The 23,983-nt window shown below is 43.0% G+C and overlaps 1 pseudogene across 1 annotated transcript in view; it reads left to right on the plus strand.

Annotated features, from left to right (window-relative positions):
- The first annotated feature begins 738 nt into the window (after positions 1–738).
- The window catches only part of LOC309369814 (cytochrome P450 2A3-like), a 30,069-nt pseudogene continuing 6,824 nt past the window's right edge, over positions 739–23,983 (plus strand). The window contains exons 1-5 of the transcript XR_014173478.1: positions 739–1,164; positions 13,344–13,506; positions 16,760–16,909; positions 17,090–17,249; positions 23,522–23,698. The product of XR_014173478.1 is annotated as a cytochrome P450 2A3-like (transcript). The remainder of the gene's footprint in view (positions 1,165–13,343; positions 13,507–16,759; positions 16,910–17,089; positions 17,250–23,521; positions 23,699–23,983) is intronic.

The following is a 23,983-nucleotide window of genomic DNA, read 5'->3' on the forward strand; positions in this document are numbered from 1 at the left end:
TATACCCTGCCCTTCCCGGTTTAAAAACCAGGCTCAGGGCGGCTAACAGCAAATATAAAACATTGATTAAAATGCAACTTAAAAACAGCATAAAATGCAACATAAATTCAGGGGTAATTTTAAGGAGAGAAAAAAACCCCAGTCAGTAAATATCAAACAATACCACGGCTAACTGGCCAAGTTGGTCCTACTAGGGCCAGGAAGGAGACCAGGGAAAAGTTTAAATGTGGGGTCACCTAAAGACATCTTGGTCAGGCCCTGATAATCTTCCTTCACTCCATTTCAGTCTCTGTATCACCACCCCATAGTCCCAAATAATTGCATCTGTACCCTTAAGGTGTATGAGGTGTGAGGGGAGGGGTAGTACCTTTGGTGGGGAACACACATGCTCTCACCTGTAGCTCCTAGAAGCTGTCAGCAGCCACACCTCTGGAAACGGCTTTGACTGGATGGCACAACTGTTGAGTGATTTATTGCCCAGATAAGCCTGGCATCTGGCCCACTTCCAAAGCTGTGCCAGGCCTCTGCATCACAGTCTGCATTCCAAAGCTCTGAGCAATAGCAGAGTCCGGCAGCGTTCAGAGAAATCAGCTTCTGTGCGTCAGTGTGCATAAACAGAGTCCCACACAGAGGTACTAAAAACTAAAAGCAGTTTATTTACACATTCAGGATCAGGCCCACACACGTGATATGTGGGAAGCATTACACCGCATTCATAGTCTATTAAACATGTAAAGCTTTCGTGAACTTTGTTCAATTTAATATGATTGATGCATATAATAATGATTACAGTGTATGACTGTAGTGCGTGCCTTGCCACTTGCAAAGTCACATAAGATGCCAGAAAACCTGTTTGTCTTTTACAACAATATATATAAGCAGGAAAAAGAGAGACAGGTGCGGTTGTCTCTGAGGAAGGCAAAAGGCCTTTAGAGAGAGTTGAACCCAATCAGGCATCGTAGGAAGAAACAAGGTGAAAGAGAAGGCAAGAGAAGGATGGAGATATGGGCATTTTTGATTGCTCTGCTGGTGGCTCTTCTGATTTTGCACTACCTGAAACAGCTCTGGTCATCTAGGCACTATCCTCCTGGACCTCTCCAGCTTCCTCTCATTGGAAGCGTGTGGCGGGTTGGGTTGAAGCTTAGTAAAGATACTTTCATTATGGTACGTATTTCTTACTATAACATTGTCTAATGTGAACAATTGTTTCGTTTATTTTCTCCAACCATTTTGATATTTAAGCTTAAACAGTAGCATCAATTTCAGATAGGTTAAAATGGTAAATGCAATGGCCACAATCTAAAACAAAAGTGTTCATTCGAACTAGAAACAACTTCAAAGAACAACTCAAATACTAGAAAATAACAAATTATTCTAAATAGTGCTATTTTCCCGGGGGGGGGGAATTGTGCTGGAACTCACCATGAATGCCCCCCTTGCTCTCTTATAATGGCCGGGGGGCACACCTGAGCAGTGCCAGGACTGAGTTCTGGCAAGTTTTGACTGAAAAAAAACCCTACTTCTAAATGCATCTCTGCAGTTAATACTATTTTCTAGTAGGCTTGCATATATTTTAAAGAGCAAAAAAGAGGGAGCATTTGCCAACCTCTACTTTCTCGCACTGCTCTAAGTTTGGGGTGGTATGCAATAATATAAATTATGTACCGCAGAAAATATTAGGCATTCATCTCATAAAAATGTATGTTTACATGTTGTTACTACAGCAGGTTGTTAGTATGCATAACAATCAATAAGCTACTTGATTTTATTAGCCCTATTCTTGGCTGTTTAAATCATCTCCACCATCCTCCTAGAAGGTCACAAACCATTATGGGATTCAGGAAGGGTAGCCTAGGATATTATTAGAAGATGGTTGGCTAAGATCCCTGCAATAATTTTGCTGGCCGCAGCTAATAAACAAATGCCTCTATAGTTTCCACAATGAGTTCTATCACCTTCTTCAAAGAGATTGGTAATTCTAGCATCCCTAAAGTCTGCTGTGATCTCCTCTCTCCCCCAGATTTTTTTCAATGAGCTTGTGAAATTGTTGTGTAAGTTCAATTCCACCCACTTTGAAGACTTTGGCAGGTATCCCATCAGGTCCACTGGCTTTGTTGTTTTTCATTTGGTTAACAGCTGTACACAACTCTCCCCTGAGCTTGCAGTATGTGTGGCAAGAAGAAACAGCTAACAAGAAGAGTCCTTACTATGTAATTTATTCAGGTTTTATAGAGAGGAACAAAGGAATGCAGTCGCTATCCATCACTGTTATTGCTCTGAGTAATCCCCCCCCCCCTCTCTCTCTCTCTCGTCAGCAGCAGCTTCACTCCCCTTACTGTGGCTACATAAAGCCCTTTGTGGGTTTGCTTTCTGCTCTTCCACTCTATCAGCTTTCCTAGTTCTGGGGAAACGTGAGGTCTGCAATGCTTCTAATGATAATGAGTCAGCCAGCTTTGTTGTTTTTAATTTTGTTAATAGCTGTCCACAGCTCTCCCAGATTGGGAGATACTCCAAGCTCATCTCTAATTTGCTTTTGCGGAATGTGTGAGAGGAGGAATTTGTAATTGTCTTGGAATCAGGTACCTAACTCTTTATGAAACCCTCGATGGAGCAATGTTAAATGTGTCTTGGTGGCACTGCAATAATGACAGCATCTTCATAAAGTTTTCTTTTAGTGTGTAACACACCGTAAATTTTAAATCTCTGATCCATAATTGTTCCCAGGCATCCACTTGTATGGTATGCCCAAAATCTTTTGCCCATTAAATCATAACTTCTTTCACTTCCCAATCAAGTCTGTACATTTTAGATAACACTTTGCTTCTGCTTTGTATTAATTCTTTTTCCAGCCTCAAAATTTCTGTTGCAAACCCATTTTTCTTTTTTTCTTTTTCAGATGATCTTTATTAAATTTTTAGTTACATACTGTACATACACATACATTATATTTCACATTTGTTCTTGCTCTCCTGAGCTGACTTCCCTCCTTCCTTCTTCTGGCTTTTTTATGTCCTCTTTGACTTTTCGCATTGTCTTTGTCCATTTTCAATAAGATTGTTCTTCATTTTTTCCATTAAATGTCCATAAACAAATAAATCTTTCTATATATACAAGTTCTTGTTGTCTGTCTATATTCATTTACAAATATTGTTCAATAATAGTCTTAATATACATTTTTAATTCATTTTGATATTATCATCCAGTAAATTTCTTGTATTTTCTCGTTATGAGATATTATTTTAACTCTACTGGTTTCCCTATTTCACATCATCTTCTCTCTATATAACATAAATTTTCCCCATTCTTTTTGATATGTTTCATCCCCCTGATGTTGAATTTTTACTGTTAATTTGGCTATTTCTGCATACTCCATAACCTTGTACTGCCATTCTTCTATTGTAGGCAATTTTTGCTGTTTCCATACCTGAGCCAGCAGTAACCTCACTGCCGTTGTTGTGTATAAGAACAGTTTCTGGTCATTCTTGTCAATGTCTTCTCCCACCAATCCCAACAGGAATGACTCTGGTTTTTTCAAAAACGTATACCTAAAAATCTTTAATTCGTTATATATATTCTCCCAATACATTTTCACTATGTCACAAGTCCACCACATGTGGAAGAAACTGCCTTTTTTCACCCCACACTTCCAACAATTTTTATTTCCTGTTATATACATCTTTGACAATTTAATTGGCGTGAGGTACCATCTGTACATCATTTTTAACAGATTTTCTTTTAACAATGTACATGCTATACATTTTAGGCCGGTATTCCATAATTTTATCCACTTTTCATACTCAATGTTGTGGCCTACATCTATTGCCCACTTAATCTTGACGCTTTTGATTTCTTCATCTTTTGTGTGCCATTCTAATAAATACTCATAGACCTTAGACAGTGCTTTTTTGTTATTTTGTAGTGCTACAGTTTCTAATATTGATTTTGTTTGTTCAAACCCTCTTGTTTTCTTATCCTTTGAGAAGATATCACCCATTTGATGGTACTCCATCCAACTTTGCAGTTTATCTTTCAATTCCTCATATGGTTTAATCTTAATTACATTGTTCTCTTCCAATAACATGTCTCTATAGGTCAACCATTTTCCTTTCATATTTAGACTTTTCAGTGAAAAAGTCTCTTGGGGTGACAGCCACCATGGCATCTTTCTTTTGAACCACTCTTTATATCTTTTCCAGACTTCAAATAGTGGTCTTTTTATGATGTGATTTTAAAAGTCCCAATGTACTCTGACCTTGTCATACCAAAGGTATGCGTGCCACCCATATCTGTTTCCAAAACCTTCCAGATCTAATATATCCGTATTTTCCAAACTAAACCACTCTTTTAACCATATTATAGATGCAGCTTCGTAATATATTTTGAGGTCCGGTAGTGAAAAGCCTCGTCTTTCTTTTTTGTCCATTAAAAGTTTGAATTTTATTCTAGGCTTTCCTCCTTGCCATACAAACCTGGAGACCAGTTTTTGCCACTCATTGAATTGGCCTTGTCCTGTTATAATTGGAATGGTTTGAAATAAAAAGAGCATTTTTGGTAGGACATTCATCTTAATAGCTGCTATCCTTCCACAGAAGGATAGCTTCAATCTGTCCCATATTTCCAATTTCGTTTTTACTTCTTTCCATATTGTTTTATAATTATCCTTGAATAGGTTTGTATTTTTAGGGGAGAGCCAAACACCCAAATATTTTATTTTCTTTACTGTTTTTATTTCTGTTTTGCTTTGTAGTTGGTCTAATTGTTCCTCATTCATGTTCTTTACCGTCATTTTTTATTTACGTGTTACGTGTGTTTCGTTTTTTAAAAAATAATATTTATTTAAAATTTTAAAGGTTACAATAAAAAAGGGAAAACAGAAATTAAAATAAATAGAAAACATACAATCATTAAAAAAAAGAAAAAAGAAAAAAGAAACAAATCAAACCTTTACATAACTTTCTTCCTTTACTTATTTCCTTGAACCTCCTCGCACCTCCCATTTTTGTATTCTAATTTAAATTGTTGTTTCAGCAAATCCTTCTAACCTAATTTTTATCTTAATAATTTATTTTAACATACTGTATCTTTACATTCTCTCTTTCATCAATTCATTTTTACTTAATCCTTTAATGTTTTTTTTACCAAAGCCACATTAATTCCTTTCTCAAACATCTTATCAACAAAATCCTTGATTTTACCATATTTTTAGAAACCCCTTTTACTTTTACTTTATCCAAACTTAACTCTCATCCAAAGCTATATAGCAATACTTGTTCTTAAGACATTTCCCTAAGGTCAAAAGAAAATTCCCTTCCACGAATTTCCCAATTCTCCTAAAAGTAAAACAAAAAGGTAAAACAAAAAAGCAACTTATATTATATACACTTTAAATTCCCATTTTTCATTCCACGCATACCCCCTTCCCGGTTTCAGTCCCCAAGAAATCTCAAAAAAAGACCATCAACCCGGAGATCTTATTGTTGGAATCAAGCCCTGTCAGAGGAATGTGCCACTCTTCAGGCACACGGCTGATTTCCTTGTTGACCTCCCCCTTCTGCGACTCCCGGCAGGAAAAAGGCGAGGTCTCTTATCGGCGATCCTTCTCAGACGTGAGAAGAACACACCACTCCTTCTCTCTCCTCCCTGCTATCCCCAGGGAGGGGAAAGAGACAGACAGAAATGTATTTACATGCCTTTATTTCTGTCTTTTGCAGCAGTACAGAGAAACATGTCTGCACTCCCTTTACATCAACAGCAGAGAGTTTATAACTCCTCCCATGTACTTCCAGTACAGGTCAGATGACACACTGAGTTAACATCCGGTGCTCAGTACAGTGAATGGACTGCCCCTTTCTTCCCATGGTAACAGTCACAAACATCAACATCCTGTTTGGCTTTCCAGCCAGCTGCAGAAACTTCTGCTCGCTGCTGCATTGCTCCTTTTTGGTAACACTTATATCCGAGGCTCTTAAATCTCTCTCATAGCTCCTCTGCCAGTCTTTTTGATAGTCTTTGATATTAAAGACCAAATCTCGGGGAGACTCCCACCCAACAGCATCCACGTTTCTTCCAGCCAGGCCTGCATACTTAAAGATAAGGCCTATAGGGTATTCCACATCTTGTTTCATTCTCCTTTCAGTTCCAAATGTCCCCATAGCTCCAACTTCCAGCTGAATCAAATTTATAATCCAAGGGTCATGTGGTCTCCACATAAGGAGGTCTCTCCATCTTTCATTTTCCAATTCAGGCCAGGCTTCCATCTTCAAAGATTTGTTTCTCCTTGTTACCATCATGTCAGGCCTCAAGTTGCGGCTCACCTTTTGCATGCGCAGGGTTACGGCTCCCCCTTTTTCCTCTTCAAAGGCAACATTATTCTCCTTCTCAACTTTCTCTGTTTGTTCAGTTAAGTAGAATTCCTGTACCAAGCTCTTATCAAGTTCATTACTGGTACTAGCTCTTGTGCCCAAAGTTGTAACATTTGTAGTCAAAACACCTATTTGACCTTGCAGCTTTCCCAAGAGAAAGAAAGTCCTGTTCAGTTTAGACTGGATTTCCTTACCAACTGCCATTCTTAAGCATATCAAGGTCAAAAAACAATTTCTCAGCTGGTTCTTAATGCAATGGCCCAAGACTCCCTCCTGGGAGGGTTTAAGTTTCTTTTTACTCCTTTCAGCACAAAACCAAAAGTTCCATACGTTAAATTGTAACAGTCCTTCCTTCTTTTAAAACATAGACTTGTAACAAATGTAGACAGTAGAGACAAAGTCCACTTTTTGTATCTTGACAGCTAACTTGACAGCTGTCAAATTGTTCAATTGCTCATCAACTAGCTCTCACGGACCACTCCCGGTCCGGGGGGGGGGGTGGCACATCAATTCTTAAATTTAGTTCTTCTCCTGCAGGTTCCCCTGCTTCCAAATAAATTTTCTTGTAATCTCAATCAGTAGAATTAAAGTCTTTTACAAAAAATAAGGCTCTCCACGACCTTAGTTGGAGGTTCTTTGCTTTAGATTATTTACAGAAAGGGGAGGCAGACTTCCTGTTTGGACCTTCCCCGATCAGTGCTGAATTTAAAAATATTTTAAAAATCCAATTTCCGTACTACTCACAGGTTGTTGTTTTAGAGTCCAAATTGTCCCAGGAAAGAGGCAGCGCTCTCTGGCAACGGCTATGCGGCTTCGCTTCCCTCTCTTCACTTCAGAGCCCGTTAGTGGGTTCCTTAGCGAGTTGGGGGGCCGCTAAAGGTGCCCGCCAAATACCCTTGAACACCACATTTGTTTTCCCATCTATGATCAATTGTATTTCTCGACTCTCCCTCAGAATAGTATTCCTCACTTCTGCTGAATTAAAAATTGCTAAACAGTCTCCAGGGTATTTTTTTTGTCTTGCCTGGGCCGAGGCGACTTTTATTCTAAAAACATTAGTCACCATGTAATCTAAATCCTCTTCCCTCATTTCTAATAGTTTAGCAATTTCTTTAATGAGTCTTTAATGAGGTCGTTTATTTTTGGTCCTAATTCCAGAGAGGTTTATCGCTCATTAGCTCAGGGTTTGATTAGCTCTGAGCTTGAGGTGTCGCACAGCTGAGAAGACAATGTGCTGAGGTTCTCCCTTCCTCTGTCACTTTGCACAGTGCTGGAGCATTCGGAAAACCCCTTTTTGCACCGCTTGGATCAGCTGCTTAGACAATGCTTAAGACCCCCTCTTAAGCCTTTTAAGAGGTTTGTGTCCCTTGCTTGCCCCTTATTCCCTTTTATGAGTTTGGGTTTGCTCCAGTGTGCAAACATGCCCCCCCCCCCGATGCTAAGTGTGATAGACCATTGTGTAAGTTCAATTCCGCCCACTTTGAAGACTTTGGCAGGTATTACGTCAGGTCCTCTGGCTTTGTTGTTTTTAATTTGGTTAATGGCTGTTCACAGCTCTCCCAGATTTGGAGTTACTGCAAGCTCATCTCTAATTTGTTTTTGTGGAATTTGTGAGAGAATCTCAGCATGTACAGGGGAGCTGCAGTTAAGGAGATGTTGGTAATGTTCTTTCCAGTGCAGTGCAATAGCTTCTTTATCTTTTAGAAGTGTTGTACTGTCTCAGGGGGCATATGCCATGATTTAGTGGCTTTAAAGGAACTCTGTGCATCATGAGTGTTGGCTAAGTGCTGGATCTCTTGAGCTTTTTTTTATCCACCAGGTGCGCTTTAGTTATCTGGTTCTTAGCATTGGCATAGGTTTTTTTTCCTTAGTAGCACAGTTTCTAAGGAAAAAAAAACAACAAAAAAAACTGTGCCTTAGTAGCACAGTTTCTCCCCTTCATGGATCACTGCCTTGCCGTGGCGAAGGGGCTTGAAGAACTCAGAGAAGCTATGAACTATGCCGAGCAGGGCACCCAAGATGAACAGGTCATAGTGGAGAGTTTTGACCAAACGTGATCCACCTGGAGGAGGAACCGGCAAGCCACTCCAGTATCCCTGCCAAGAAAACTCCATGGACAAAGACAACAGGCATATAAAAGTTATGACGCTGGAAGATGAGCCCCTCAGGTCGGAAGGCGTCCAACATGCTACTGGGGAAGAGCGGAGGGCAAGTACAAGTAGATCCAGAGCTGATGAAGCGGCTGGGCCAAAGCCGAAAGGACGCTCAGTTGCGGATATGCCTGGAAGCGAAAGGAAAGTCCAATGCTGTAAAGAAAAATATTGCATAGGAACCTGGAATGTAAGAACCATGAACCTGGGTAAGTTGGAGGTGGTCAAAAATGAGATGGCAAGAATAAATATTGACATCCTGGGCATCAGTGAACTAAAATGGACGGGAATGGGTGAATTCAGTTCGGATGACCATCATATCTACTACTGTGGGCAAGAAACCCGTAAAAGAAATGGAGTGGCCCTCATAGTCAACAAAAGAGTGGCAAAGGCTGTACTGGGATGCAATCTCAAAAATGATAGAATGATCTCGATACGAATCCAAGGCAGACCTTTTAACATCACAGTAATCCAAGTTTATGCACCAACTACTGGCGCTGAAGAAACTGAAATTGACCAATTCTATGAAGACTTACAACACCTTATAGAAGTGACACCAAAGAAGGATGTTCTTCTCATCATAGGGGATTGGAATGCTAAAGTAGGGAGTCAAGAGATAAAAGGAACAACTGGCAAGTTTGGCCTTGGAGATCAAAACGAAGCAGGGCAAAGGCTAATAGAGTTCTGTCAAGAGAACAAGCTGGTCATCACAAACACGCTTTTCCAACAACACAAGAGACGACTCTACACATGGACATCACCAGATGGGCAGCATCGAAATCAGATTGATTATATTCTCTGCAGCCAAAGATGGAGAAGCTCTATACAGTCAGCAAAAACAAGACCTGGAGCTGACTGTGGCTCAGATCATCAGCTTCTTATAGCAAAATTCAAGCTTAAACTGAAGAAAGTAGGAAAAACCACTGGGCCGGTAAGATAAATCTAAGTCAAATCCCTTATGAATACACAGTGGAAGTGAGGAACAGGTTTAAGGATTTAGATTTGGTGGACAGAGTGCCTGAAGAACTATGGATGGAGGCTCGTAACATTATACAGGAAGCAGCAACGAAAACCATCCCAATGAAAAGGAAATGCAAGAAAGCAAAGTGGCTGTCCAATGAGGCCTTACAAATAGCGGGGGAGAGAAGGCAAGCAAAATGTGAGGGAGATGGTGAAAGATACAGGAAATTGAATGCAGATTTCCAAAGAATAGCAAGGAGAGACAAGAAGACCTTCTTAAACGAGCAATGCAAAGAAATAGAGGAAAGCAATAGAATGGGAAGAACCAGAGATCTGTTCAAGAAAATTGGAGATATGAAAGGAACATTTCGTACAAAGATTTCCATAATAAAGGACAAAAGTGGAAAGGACCTAACAGAAGCAGAAGACATCAAGAAGAGGTGGCAAGAATACACAGAGGAATTATACCAGAAAGAAATGGATGTCCCGTATACCCCAGGTAGTGTGGTTGCTGACCTTGAGCCAGACATCCTGGAGAGTGAAGTCAAATGGGCCTTAGAAAGCACTGCAAATAACAAGGCCAGTGGAAGTGACGGTATTCCAGCTGAACTATTTAAAATTTTAAAAGATGATGCTGTTAAGGTGCTACACTCAATATGCCAGCAAGTTTGGAAAACTCAGCAGTGGCCAGAAGATTGGAGAAGATCAGTCTACATCCCAATCCCAAAGAAGGGCAGTGCCAAAGAATGCTCCAACTACCGTACAATTGCACTCATTTCACACGCTGGCAAGGTTATGCTTAAAATTCTACAAGGAAGGCTCAAGCAGTATGTGGACCGAGAACTCCCAGAAGTGCAAGCTGGATTTAGAAGAGGCAGAGGAACCAGAGACCAAATTGCAAACATGCGCTGGATTATGGAGAAAGCTAGAGAGTTCCAGAAAGACATCTACTTCTGCTTCATTGACTATGCAAAAGCCTTTGACTGTGTCGACCACGGCAAACTATGGCAAGTTCTTAAAGAAATGGGAGTGCCAGATCACCTCATCTGTCTCCTGAGAAATCTCTATGTGGGACAAGAAGCTACAGTTAGAACTGGATATGGAACAACTGATTGGTTCAAAATTGGGAAAGGAGTACGACAAGGCTGTATTTTGTCTCCCTGCTTATTTAACTTATATGCAGAATTCATCATGCGAAAGGCTGGGCTGGATGAATCCCTAGCCGGAATTAAGATTGCCGGAAGAAATATCAACAACCTCAGATATGCAGATGACACAACCTTGATGGCAGAAAGTGAGGAGGAATTAAAGAACCTTTTACTGAGGGTGAAAGAGGAGAGCGCAAAATATGGTCTGAAGCTCAACATCAAAAAAACGAAGATCATGGCCACTGGTCCCATCACCTCCTGGCAAATAGAAGGGGAAGAAATGGAGGTAGTGAGAGATTTTACTTTCTTGGGCTCAATGATCACTGCAGATGGTGACAGCAGCCACGAAATTAAAAGACGCCTGCTTCTTGGGAGAAGGGCAATGACAGGCCTAGACAGCATCTTGAGAAGTAGAGACATCACCTTGCCAACAAAGGTTCGTATAGTTAAAGCTATGGTTTTCCCAGTAGTGATGTATGGAAGTGAGAGCTGGACCATAAAGAAGGCTGATCGCCGAAGAATTGATGCTTTTGAATTATGGTGCTGGAGGAGACTCTTGAGAGTCCCATGGACTGCAAGAAGATCAAACCTCTCCATACTGAAGGAAATCAACCCTGAGTGCTCACTGGAAGGACAGATTGTGAAGCTGAGGCTCCAGTACTTTGGCCACCTCATGAGAAGAGAAGACTCCCTGGAGAAGACCCTGATGTTGGGAAAGATGGAGGGCACAAGGAGAAGGGGGCGACAGAGGACGAGATGGTTGGATAGTGTTTTCGAGGCTACCAGCATGAGTTTGACCAAACTGCGGGAGGCAGTAGAGGACAGAGGTGCCTGGCGTTCTCTGGTCCATGGGGTCACGAAGAGTCGGACACGACTAAACGACTAAACAACAACAACAACAACAAGCACAGTTTCTATCTCTTTGCCACAGTTTCTAACTCTATGAAAGGCCTTTCTTTTCTTGCCAATAATGTGTTCAATTTCAGTGTCATTCTCATCAAACCAGTCCTTGGTTTGGTATCCAACAGTTTGTTCATAGGCTGCAATAATTGATGTTTTTAGCTTGGTCCAGTGTTCCTTGATGTTATTAGGGAACTCTGAAAGCAGATGGTCCTTAAGAGTTGTTTGGAAGCAATCCCACTTAATAGGATCTTGAAGGGTTTGAGTATTCACTTTGCACCCTGGTTTCCTTTCTTGAAGCCTGTGTTGAGGTATAAACTTGATAGCCATAGTGGAATGTATTAATCAGTGCTCTGTCAAGCAGTTGTCGGCACTCGCCATAGCTCTGGTAAGGAGCACATTACAGCAATCTTCAGCTTGAACAATTACATAGTCTAAGAGATGCCATTAGTTCTACTAAGGGTGCCTCCATGATGTTTTAAATTTATTTTGTTGTCGAAAGAGTGTGTTGGTAATAACAAGGTTGTGCACTGCACCTATAGTCAAAAAGATTCCATTCTGGTTGCTGTTGCCAATTCCTTCTTTCCCAATAGTCCCAGGCCACAGATCGAAATCTCACTCTACTCTTGCATTAAAACTCCCCAGGAGGATAATTTTATCCTCCTTAGGCATCTCTGATAGGATGCTGTCTCCCCCCCAACTGTATTACCTGGCTTATGAAGGTGCCCAAAAGGTTTTAAAGCAAAGATTATGGGACAATGCACACAGTGACTTGCGATCTCGATCACACGCAGTCTGTAGTCTGTTGGCAGCAGGAGTTCAATATGGGTATGTCTTTGAGTTAACATCTTACATCAAAAACCTGACAGTACCTAACTATCGAAGGCTTTTCACCAAAGCCAGACTAAATGTCCTCCGCTCTGCAGTGCTGGATGGTAGGTTGAGAGCAATTGCCTACCAGGACAGACTTTGCTCGTGTGCTCAAGACATCGATTCCATAAATCATATTTTGTTGCATTGTGCGAAGTATGAGCAGGCCAGGGCTGAACTGATACTACCCTTGCTGTTGCCTTTCCCGGGAAAATCAGAGGCTTACCATGTCAGGTTCCTACTGGAAGACTGGACAAAAGCTAGAATGTTGGCAGTGGCAAAGTTTTTATCGGTGGTTGCAAGAACAAACGAGCCCTATGTTCTAAACAAAGTTCTTGATTAACCTGGAGGTAGGCTGTATGAACTCTGTATTGATTTGTAGTGTTTTGTTGGGTTTCTGGACCGCAATAAAGATTGTTGTTGATAGGATGCTATCCAGCTGAGAGTAAAAAATTTCTTTAATGTCGTCATTGGCATCCAGTGTTGCCACATAAGTGCTTAGAATAGTAGCCTGTTGGTTTTTTGTGAATTTTATTCAAAGGGTTGAAAGTCACTCATTAATGCTGGTAGGGAATTCTGAAAAGAGCTTCACAATATTGTTTTTGATAGCTAAGCCTGCTCCATGTATTTTACATTCTTGTTGAGGTAAAGCTTTCCAGAAGAATGTGTAGCCTCCTTTTTCTTCCTTCAGTTGTCCCTCACCTGCTCTTTGAGTTTCTTGAAGTGCTGCAATATCAGTGTTAAAACATCACAACTCTCTTGCAAGAAAAGGAAAGGAAAGGGGGAAGGGGAAAGGGGAAAGGAAAGCTGGGGGGAGGGGGAAATTCTGCAGAGAGGAGATGCACACTTGGCCAGAAACTGCAGAGGTGAGGAAGGCTGAAGTTCATGTTGAAATAATCATCTGCTTACTGTGAACCTAATATCTCTCTCCTCCCTTATGACCCAAACGGTAGATGGGAAAGCAATATGGAAACATTTATACCTTATGGGGAGGACCACTAGCTGTGGTAGTACTGTCTGGATATGAAGCAGTGAAAGAAGCACTCATTGACCGCTCTGAAGAATTCTCTGAGAGATTAGAGACGGCTTTCCTTAATGATATAATAAAAGGAAGGGGTAAGTAGTCAAGAACGAGAAGTCCTACTGCTATTTCCCCAGGTAAAACATTTAAAGAGGGTATCTGGAAAAAGGGAACAAAGGATCTCTCTTAATGTTGCAATCAACAGAAAATGGGTTGTATCCAATGTTAGCTCTACTCACAGTAGACCCATTACAGTTAATGGACACAGCTAACTTAGGTCTTAGGTTTGACCAAACTGCAGGAGGCAGTGGAAGACAGAAGTGCCTGGCGTGCTCTGGTCCATGGGGTCACGAAGAGTTGGACATGACTAAACGACTAAACAACAACAACAACTTAGGTCTGTTAATTTCAATGGGTCTACTCTGAGTACAACTTAGCAGGCTCAAGTGAGCTCTAATAGTAACAAGTGGTGTTGTTTTTGTTTAGTCATTTAGTCGTGTCTGACTCTTCATGACCCCATGGACTAGAGCACTGTACTTAACAGCTGAAAGGAGCTGTCGACGGACAGTAACAGAAGCATCCTTCTGCTTTGTTCTTCCCACCACCATGCTGTTTTCTTCTCACTGCCTGAATGCAAACTTGTCCTGCAATCTGCTGAACCCCAAACTGACAAATGCCTAAAAGTCTCACATTGGAGTGAAAATTCAACTGCCTGCTCCAAACAGAGAGCAAATTGTACTTATTGTAAACCAGCACCAATGAAGAAGAAGAAGAAGAGTTTGGATTTGATATCCCGCCTTTCACTCCCTTTAAGGAGTCTCAAAGCGGCTAACATTCTCCTTTCCCTTCCTCCCCCACAACAAACACTCTGTGAGGTGAGTGGGGCTGAGAGACTTCACAGAAGTGTGACTGGCCCAAGGTCACCCAGCAGCTGCATGTGGAGGAGCGGAGACGCGAACCCAGGTCCCCACATTACGAGACTACCACTCTTAACCACTACACCACACTGGCTCTTATGACCTTGAGCCTTAGACATAACAATAGGTGCAACAATAGGAGCCAAGAATTTCAATTAGCTGTTGCTGAATGTGGAAATTACTGATGGGAACTTCCATTTGTGCTGTGCTTTGTAGGCAAAGGTTCAGGATTTGTTGAGATGCTATTCCAGGCTGTATCAACAGACGTATAGTATCTAGATCAAGGGAAATAATAGTACCTCTCTATTCTGCCATGATCAGATCCCACCTGGAATACTGTGTCCAGTTCTGGGCGCCACTATTTAAGAAGGATGTTGAGAAGCTGGAATGTGTGCAGAGGAGGGCAAGTAGGATGATCAACAGTCTAGATACCAAGCGTTATGAGGAATGGTTGAAGAAGCTGGGTATGTTTAGTCTGGGAAAGAAGAGACTAAGAGGAGATATCTAAAGGACTGTCACTTGGAAGATGGAGCAAGCTCGTTTTCTCCTGCTTTGGAATGTAGAACTTGAACCAATGGCTTCAAGTTACAAGAACGGAGAATCTGACTAAACATATGGAAAAACTTTCTGACCTTAAGAGCTGTTTGACTGTGGAACAGTCTGCTTCAGGAGGTTGTGGACTCTCCTTCCTTGGAGGTTTTTAAGCAGAGGTTGGATGGCCATCTCTCTTGGATGCTTTAGCTGAGATTCCTGCATTGCAGGTGGTTGGACTAGATGACCCTTGGGTCCCTTCCAACTCTAAGATTATATTATTCTATGATTCTATGATCAATCAGCAGAATTGGCACTACCACAGGTGCCACATAATAAGTGTTCCGTATTTGTAAGAACTTGGAAGTTTAGTGCATCAGGGCCCACAGTTTGGAACTCCCTGCCTCTTGAGATTAGGTAGGCCCTTTACTCTTTTTGGTGTATAAAAAACACCCTTGTTTAGACATGCCTGCCCAGATGCTTAGAAAGTTGAGGCAAATTTAATCTGTTTTAGTATTTTAGCTTTTGTATATTTTAAAGTAGGGTTGGAATTTTTTCTGGATTTGATTGCCTAATCTTTTTGTGAACTGCTTAGAAGCTTTTTACTATAAAGCAGTGTATGAAATAAATACATACATACGCAAAAGCTATAAAGGGCTAAGTGCAAGGTAAGACATAGATTGAACCATAGGAGCCAACTCCTAGGGACTGAGAGGGCTTCCGCCTCACAAATAAAATATTAGAGGGGGCTGCCCCCCAAGTTGATGGGCATTGCCATTCAAATGGTGAGTGTGCACCATGTCATGTGATCGATTATGTGGGATAGGGCTTACCTGGGCCCCCACAATATTTTGTTCAAGTTGGCACTCCTGGATCAAAGAAGTGACATGTTCCTTACACCTAACTATGTTGAATAAAACACAAGTGTGGTGGACCCAACAGAAATAAGCTGCAGTTTGTTTTTCTGCAGAAAGTATCACTGTATTAAATACCAATTCACTCCCCCCAGCCCAAAATCATAATTTGTTGTTGTTGTTTAGTCGTTTAGTCGTGTCCAACTCTTCGTGACCCCATGGACCAGAGCACGCCAGGCACTCCTGTTTTCCACTGCCTCCCGCAGTTTGGTCAAACTCATGCTGGTAGCTTCGAGAACACTGTCCAACCATCTCGTCCTCTGTCGTCCCCTTCTCTTTGTACCCTCCATCTTTCTCAACATCAGGGAGTCTTCTCATGAGGTGGCCAAAGTATTGGAGCCTCAGCTTCAGGTTCTGTCCTTCCAGTGAGCACTCAGGGCTGATTTCCTTAAGAATGGATAGGTTTGATCTTCTTGCAGTCCATGGGACTCTCAAGAGTCTCCTCCAGCGCCATAATTCAAATGCATCATAATTTGTAGAACTGCCCAAAGATGACCCAGAAGCTGTTTGCGGACAAACGCTGGCTCCCTCAGCCAGTAAAGCAAGATGAGCGCACAACCCCAGAGTCTTCCACGATTGGACCTAATGGTCAGGGGTACCTTTACCTTTACTGTAAATTGCCGGAACTTCTGGAACCATCTGATTTGTCTTCTGTTGTCTTACAAACTGAGACAGCCAAGACATTTGGGTGAATCCCTTGTAAGTGTCTGAGTGCTCAAATAGGTTCTCTCAGGCACTGTATTCATTTCATTATCATTCCATAAATTTTATATAAAGCTTGGCTGTAGAAAAGAAACTCAGAGTTGTTGTACAAAGCATGCAGTGCCGGCCTATATTGTAGAGATGTCCATGTAACACACAGATGTCACCTTTGCTTCAGAGAGACAGAGTAGCTCTTGAGTGCTAAACATAGATTCTTCTGGTTTAGCTGTTTAATTTTCAACATCCGTTTATGTAAGTAATAATTTCTCATTGATTTTCCATAGGTATTATATTATCAAATGGTCACACCTGGAGGCAACAGAGACGCTTTGGTGTGGTTACTATGCGGAAACTGGGGTTGGGGAAGAAAGGCATGGAGCACCAAATAGCAGAGGAGGCTCATCAGCTCGTGGAAGTGTTTGCACGTTCAAAAGGTATGTGATGAGGGGTGATGGTGCTGAGCTGGCATATATTCCAGTCTGAAGAAATCTTTGTGTACCACTGCTGTACATTTTGGAAAGGAATGTTGATAGTTTTGCTTAAATCTAACATAAATATGTTCTCAGTATTAACAGGAGCGGCTGAACTAACATTGGTATAATTTTATTTTGCAGGACAACCACTTGACCCCACCTTTCACATCACTAATTCAGTCTCCAATGTGATATGTGCTGTGGCTTTTGGGCACCGATTTGCTGTTGAAGATGAACAGTTTCAGAAACTGATAGAAGCCATTAATTATTTACTAAAATTTCTGGTTTCCCCACTCATATTGTGAGTAGTCATTTTCATTTCTACTGATCCAGACAGGTCTCCCAGAGACAATAAGTTCCCCTATCAGCATTCTGGAATCCATTGCGTGGACAGGCGGAGTCCCCGGATCCCGCACGGTCCCCCCATCATGTGGAATAATGACTCAAGACAACGTGCTATGGGATTAAATTGGCCACAACTTTATTAAATTTCAAATGTGGCTAGACCTTGGCTCAGGCATTGGGCGTTCTCCCTCCCCTGTCCCCAGCCGGGGACCTAGGGAGCATCAGGGTTATCCAGTGTGTGTGTGGGGGATGGGCCGGCTCTGGAGAACATATGTTCAAGCAGAGATAGCCGCCCCCGTTACACCACCACCGCAGGGGAGAGCAATGACGACCTTTCGGCGTACGGTCAAAGCCTCCCTTCAGAAAACCCCTTTAATGGGGAACCCTGGTATCGCCGTCGCAAAGAGGAAGATGGACTAAAGGATTCCGCCCAAGGCCTGATACCGCCAAAGTTGTGACGTTTTGCTACGGGAAAGGCGAAACCTGCCAATGCAGGGAAATTTCTTTCCGGCCCTTTAACAGCGACCTTAATGTAGCAGCGCCCGCATACCTGTGAAGAAAAGGTAACCTGCAAAACCTGTGAAGAAAAGTTAACCTGCAAAATAAGACATTCACTGAGGGTGGGTAGGGTGGGAGAAGCTCTGGAGCCAAGTGAGGATTCCAGGTAAGATCCTCCCTCTATTGTGTGGGCAGGTAATCCCTCCCCTACTTGGCCTGGTCTCCTTGGCAAAGCTTCCCCCAGGGGGGATTGGACAACTGACTGAGCTAGGCGGAGACTTCCAGGTATCCCACCTGAGGGGAGGCAAAGCCAAGCCTATGCTGTTGGAGCCGCTCCAGATCTAGGGGCTACGCGCGTCCACGCAAAGGGCGCCCCCCGTTTTAAGCGCGGAGCGGTCATTATGATAGAGGTTAGAGTGTTGGTCTCAGACAACTGAGACCAGGGTTTAAAACTAGTCATAGGCCATTTACTAGCTCACAGTTTAATCTATTTCTCAAGATTATTGTGCAGATTAAAAGATGTGAAGCAACTATGTACACCACCTTTAACTCTTTGGAGGAAAGATGAGATGAAAATGGAACAATGACATACAGGTCATCTAGAGCCCATCTAAATGCAGAAAGAGGATGAGGCCAAAATATCTTCACAGTATGGGCATTCCATAGTTTTGGTACCATTATGGAAAATTGAATGTGTCTACTGTCTGAGAAGGATGTTCTTCTCATTATAGGGGATTAGAATGCTAAAGTAGGGACTCAAGAGTTAAAAGGAACAACAGGCAAGTTTGGCCTTGGAGTTCAAAACGAAGCAGGGCAAAGGCTAATAGAGTTCTGTCAAGAGAACAAGCTGGTCATCACAAACACTCTTTTCCAACAACAAAACAGATGACTCTATCTGAAATGATTTATTGCTCAGAGAGATAACAGTTCAGCGCACATTGGCTACAGCAGGCCTCTGCTTCGCAGCACGCATTCCGAAGGCATTCCAAAGCTCTGAGCAAAACAGCAGAGTCTAGCAGCGGTCAGAAAATAAGCCTTCTGCTTTCTGTGCTTCAGTGTGCATAAATCAGGCTCTCACGCAGAGTTACTAAAACTAAAAGCACTTTCATACAGCAAAATTACCCACAATCATGGAACATTGTGCAAGCATGTCTGTTCCAGACAAAAGTGAAAGCAGAATAGAACAAAGAACTGAGACTCTCGGAAGTGACGCAGAGTTTCTCCGCCCCACAGTAGGAAGGACGCACACTCTGAGCTGTTCAACCCTGTAAGCTCAGGTTCTCCTCACACTCTACACATGGACATCACCAGATGGGCAGCATCGAAATTAGATTGATTATATTCTCTGCAGCCAAAGATGGAGAAGCTCTATACAGTCAGCCAAAACAAGACCTGGAGCTGACTGTGGCTCAGATCATCAGCTTCTTATAGCAAAATTCAAGCTTAGACTGAAGAAAGTAGGAAAAAACCACTGGGCCGGTAAGATACAATCTAAATCAAATCCCTTATGAATACACAGTGGAAGTGAGGAACAGGTTTAAGGATTTAGATTTGGTGGACAGAGTGCCTGAAGAATTATGGATGGAAGCTCATAAGATTATACAGGAGGCAGCAACGAAAACCATCCCAATGAAAAGGAAATGCAAGAAAGCAAAGTGGCTGTCCAATGAGTCCTTACAAATAGTGGGGGAGAGAAGGCAAGCAAAATGTGAGGGAGATAGTGAAAGATACAGGAAATTGAATGCAGATTTCCAAAAAATAGCAAGGAAAGACAAGAGGGCCTTCTTAAACGAGCAATGCAAAGAAATAGAGGAAAACAACGGAATGGGAAAAACCAGAGATCTGTTCAAGAAAATTGGAGATATGAAAGGAATATTTTTCAGAAAGATGGACATGAGAAAGGACAAAAGTGGTAAGGACCTAACAGAAGCAGAAGACATCAAGAAGAGGTGGCAAGAATACAAAGAGGAATTATACCAGAAAGATATGGATGTCCCAGACACCCCAAATTGTGTGGCTGCTGACTTTGAGCCTGAAATCCTGGAGAATGAAGTCAAATGGGCCTTAGAAAGCACTGCTAATAACAAGGCCAGTGGAAATGATGGCATTTCAGCTGAACTATTTAAAATTGTAAAATATGATGCTGTTAAGGTGCTACACTCAATATGCCAGCAAGTCTGGAAAACTCAGTAGTGGCCAAAGGATTGGAGAAGATCAATCTACATCCCAATCCCAAAGAAGGGCAGTGCCAAAGAATGCTTCAACTACCTCACAATTTCGCTCATTTCACACAATAGCAAGGTTATGCTCAAAATTCTACAATGCAGGCTAAAGCAGTTTGTGGACTGAGAACTCCCAGAAGTGCAAGCTGGATTTCGAAGGGGCAGAGGAACCAGAGACCAAATTGCAAACATGCACTGGATTATGGAGAAAGCCAGAGAGTTCCAGAAAGGCGTCTACTTCTGCTTCATTGACTACGCAAAAGCCTTTGACTGCGTGGACCACAGCAAACTATGGCAAGTTCTTAAAGAAATGGGAATGCCTGATCACCTAATCTGTCTCCTGAGAAATCTCTATGTGGGACAAGAAGCTACAGCTAGAACTGGATATGGAACAACTGATTGGTTCAAAATTAGGAAAGGAGTACGACAAGGCTGTATATTGTCTCTCTGCTTATTTAACTTACCGTATTTTTCGCACCATAGGGCGCACCGGATCATAGGGCGCACCCATTTTTTGGGGGGGAAATAAAGGGGAAAAAATTATTCCCCCCCCCCAGGCGCGGGACTGGGGAGGGGGAAGCTCGAGCTTCCCCCGACCCCAGCCCGCAAACAGGCAGCTCTCTGCAAACCGTGGGAGCACTCCCGCTGCTTGTGGAGAGGTCCGCGAAGCCTGGGCGCGCTGAGCTCAGCGCGCGCAGGCTTCGGCATGCTGGCGACTCTCCGCAAGGAGCCGGAGCGCTCCGGCTCCTTGCGGAGAGGTCCGCGAAGCCTGGGCGCGCTGAGCTCAGCGCGCGCAGGCTTCGGCATACTGGCGACTCTCCGCAAGGAGCCGGAGCGCTCCGGCTCCTTAAGGAGAGGTCCGCGAAGCCTGGGCGCGCTGAGCTCAGCGCGCGCAGGCTTCGGCATGCTGGCGACTCTCCGCAAGGAGCCGGAGCGCTCCGGTTCCTTGCGGAGAGGTCCACGAAGCCTGGGCGCGCTGAGCTCAGCGCGCGCAGGCTTCGGCATGCTGGCGACTCTCCGCAAGGAGCCGGAGCGCTCCGGCTCCTTGCAGAGAGGTCCGCGAAGCCTGGACGCGCTGAGCTCAGCGCGCGCAGGCTTCGCCATGCTGGCGACTCTCCGCAAGGAGCCGGAGCGCTCCGGTTCCTTGCGGAGAGATCCGCGAAGCCTGGGCGCGCTGAGCTCAGCGCGCGCAGGCTTCGGCATGCTGGCGACTCTCCGCAAGGAGCCGGAGCGCTCCGGTTCCTTGCGGAGAGGTCCGCGAAGCCTGGGCGCGCTGAGCTCAGCGCGCGCAGGCTTCGGCATGCTGGCGACTCTCCGCAAGGAGCCGGAGTGCTCCCGCTCCTTGCGAAGAGGTCCGCGAAGCCTGGAGAGCGTGAGGGGTCGGTGCGCACCGACCCCTCTCACTCTCCAGGCTTCAGCGAAAGCCTGCATTCGCACCATAGGACGCACACACATTTCCCCTTCATTTTTGGAGGGGAAAAAGTGTGTCCTATGGTGCGAAAAATACGGTATATGCAGAATTCATCATGTGAAAGGCTGGGCTGGATGAATCCCAAGCCAGAATTAAGATTGCCGGAAGAAATATCAACAACCACAGATATGCAGATGACACAACTTTGATAGCAGAAAGTGAGGAGGAATTAAAGAACCTTTTAATGAGGGTGAAAGAGGAGAGCGCAAAATATGGTCTAAAGCTCAACATCAAAAAAATGAAGTTCATGGCCAGAAACCTCCTGGCAAATAGAAGGTGAAGAAATGGAGGCAGTGACAGATTTTACCTTTTGGGGCTCCATGATCCCGGCAGATGGCGACAGCAGTCACAAAATTAAAAGATGCCTGCTTCTTGGGAGAAAAGTGATGATAAACCTAGATAACATCTCAATAAGCAGTGACATCACCTTGCCAACAAAGATCCGTATAGTTAAAGCTATGGTTTTCCCAGTAGTGATGTATGGAAGTGAGAGCTGGACAACAAAGAAGGCTCATCGCCAGAGAATTGATGTTTTTGAATTGTGGTGCTGGAGGAGACTCTTGAGAGTCCCTTGGACTACAAAAAGATCAAACCTATCCATTCTTAAGGAAATCAACCCTGAGTGCTCACTGGAAGGGCAGATCCTGAAACTGAGGCTACAATACTTTGGCCACCTTATGAGAAGAGAAGACTCTCTGGAAAAAACTCTGATGTTGGGTAAGATTGAGGTCACAAGGGGATGACAGAGGATGAGATGGTTGGACAGTGTTATAGAAGCTACCAAAATGAATCTGACAAAACTGTGGGTGGCACTAGAAGACAGGAGTGCCTGGCGTGCTCTGGTCCACGGGGTCACGAAGAGTCAGACATGACTAAATGACTAAACAACAACGGTCTGATCACCGTATCTAATGGCAACGGTACATAGGACTCAGGGGCACAGATATCTTCACATGGGAAAAATCAGAAATTATGGTATTCTGGCTATGGACCAGGTGTGGGGAACTTCTGGCCCCCCAGCTGTTGCTCATCTACAATTAGTCATCCTTGGCCTTTGGCTATGCTGGCTGGTTCTGATGGGGTTGTGGTTCAGTAACATATAGATGGCCAAGGTTTCCCTCACCTGCTCTAGACTGTTAAGATATTCAAAGGTCAACATGTTTAAATTGATTTACCCCGCCAAGGTTGAAAAAGGAACTAGAAAAAAAAGTATCTTGGTTGTTGGCTCTTAAGGTCATAGAATCATAGAATTTTAAGGTTGGAAGGGACCCCAAGGGCTGTCTAGTCCAACCCCCTGTTATGCAGGAATCTCAGATAAAGCATCTAAGACAGATGGCCATCCAACCTCTGCCTAAATACCTCCAACAAAGGAGGGTCCATATCTTCCACCCCCATTCCTGGGGATCAAATTGATTTGAATGGTTATAGTAAAACACACAGGAAATTATGATATGTATATGAACCACGGAAGGAGAAGAAAGGCAGTCATTGGATTTTTCAAAGTTTGTGACACATTTAATTTGATATGTAGAAAAATGAACTCCTATCTATATCTATATATCTATATCTATACCTATATCTATACATACATATACACACACATATGCATATACATACATGTGTGTGTGTGTATGTATGTGTATGTATATGTATAAACAACAAGCTATGTATTTGGTTCTTAGCGGGGAGTGAAACTTGAGCAAAATTGAATTTCTCTGCTATCCATATTCTCCATCCCCATTCCTGGTCTGGAATAGTGCAGTTTTAGAATGAAGCCTGAAAGCTGGCAATATATTTCAAGCTCTAGTTTTCATTCCACTTTTCAGCCAAGCTTAATTATCATAATCCAGTCATTGTGGAATTCTGAAGATGCTGTTGACACCCACCTTCTTCTCCATGAGAGTCAAGCTAATATACTATCCATGAGGAATAACCCAGATCATGTTCTTTAAGCACCAGCCCACAGGAGCTGATTCATGAACAGTGTGACCAAGCTTCTTCATGGTAATGGCAACGTTTTTGCTATCTTTACTTTAGCTGTATGAAATATTCCCATGGATTATGAGATATCTCCCAGGGCCCCACAAGCAGGCATTTTCCAGCCTGGATACGGTGATTTCATTTGCAAAGGATGAGATAGAGAAGCATAAGGAGACTTCGTCACTGCATGAGCCACAGGATTTCATTGATTTCTATCTACTTCAGATGGAGAAAGTAAGTACTGAATACCAGGACTATAAAACAGGAGGGCTTCATTAATCAATGCAGAGTTCAGAGTACATGTGGGGAACACTGTATCAAAATATATCACACCATGCACCCCATAGTTAAATGGTAATGCAATCCTGAAATTACTTACCAGTAGCCACAAATGCTGTATGCTGAGAGTCAAATGCTCTGTGTGTTTCTGTACACATTGCTTGGCTAGATAGCAGCTCTGCAAAATTCAGAGAAATGAGAATTTTGAAGGTTGGCTGCATTTTCACTACTGGTATTGCT

The sequence above is a fragment of the Podarcis melisellensis genome (genome assembly GCF_964234715.1).
Source record: "Podarcis melisellensis genome assembly, chromosome: 5".
NCBI classification, from domain to species: Eukaryota; Metazoa; Chordata; class Lepidosauria; order Squamata; family Lacertidae; genus Podarcis; species Podarcis melisellensis.